Source organism: Oryzias melastigma, linkage group LG2 (genome assembly GCF_002922805.2).
Source record: "Oryzias melastigma strain HK-1 linkage group LG2, ASM292280v2, whole genome shotgun sequence".
In the NCBI taxonomy this organism is placed as follows: domain Eukaryota; kingdom Metazoa; phylum Chordata; class Actinopteri; order Beloniformes; family Adrianichthyidae; genus Oryzias; species Oryzias melastigma.
This window is the reverse complement of record NC_050513.1, coordinates 3,196,870-3,197,887: the sequence shown is the minus strand read 5'-3', so window position 1 is coordinate 3,197,887 and position 1,018 is coordinate 3,196,870. Positions and strand designations below refer to the sequence as shown.

The 1,018-nt window shown below is 26.0% G+C and overlaps 1 protein-coding gene across 2 annotated transcripts in view; it reads right to left on the bottom strand.

Annotated features, from left to right (window-relative positions):
• jam2a (junctional adhesion molecule 2a) overlaps positions 1-1,018 on the bottom strand; it is a 21,122-nt gene that overhangs the window by 1,256 nt on the left and 18,848 nt on the right. The window lies entirely within an intron of this gene.

The following is a 1,018-nucleotide window of genomic DNA, read 5'->3' as shown; positions in this document are numbered from 1 at the left end:
AAATAGGAAATCTTGGATAAAGTTTTGAGTCTTAATATCAAAATTAAGCTTGAATTATGACAAAAAAAATCAATGTTTTTACATTTAAATAACTACATTTATAAAAAAAATCTGGATAAAGCATTAGAATTGATCCCAAATCATATTTTTGTAGGTTGTCATTTTTTAATCAACTAAAACATCGGCAAAAACGGGCTTCCGTAGTTCATCTCACATAAAACGTACAGTTTTTGCTTTTATTTTGGTCAATCAACATTTTTACATTTAAATAACTAAATTTATATTTAAAAAATAGGATGAAGCATTAGAATTTTGTAATTTAGCAAAAATTAAAGCATATTTATGGGATGTGTCACTTTTTAATTGACTAAAAAAGTGGCACCAATGGGCTTCCGTAGTTCATCTAGTATAAAAACGTACAGTTCCTGCTTTTATTTTGGTCAATCAACGTTTTTGCATTTAAATAACTAAATGTATTACTAATATTTAGGATAAGGCATTAGAATTGTGTGATTTAGCACAAATTAAATCATATTTATGGGATGTGTCACTTTATATTCAATTAAAAAAGTGGCACAAATGGGCTTCCATAGTTAATCTTAAATACAAACGTTCAGTTTTTGCTTCTCTTTTGTCAATCAACATTTTTACATTTAAATAACTACATTTATTTAAAAAAAAATGAGGATAAAGAGTTAGAATTTTGTAATTTAGAACAAATTAAATCATATTTATGAGATGTGTCACTTTTTAATCGACTAAAAATTTGGCACAAATAGGCTTCTGTACCTCACCTTGCATTAGAAACGTCCAGTTGTAGCTTTTATTTTTTTTGTCGATTGACATTTTTACATTTAAATAACTAAACTTATGAAATAAATTAGGATAAAGAATTAGAATTTTGTGATGTAGCTCAATATAAATAATATTTGTTAATTGACTACAAAAGTGACACAAACAGGCTTCCGTAGTTCAACTTGGAAAAAAACGTACAGTTCTTGCTTTTTTTTTTTTTTTT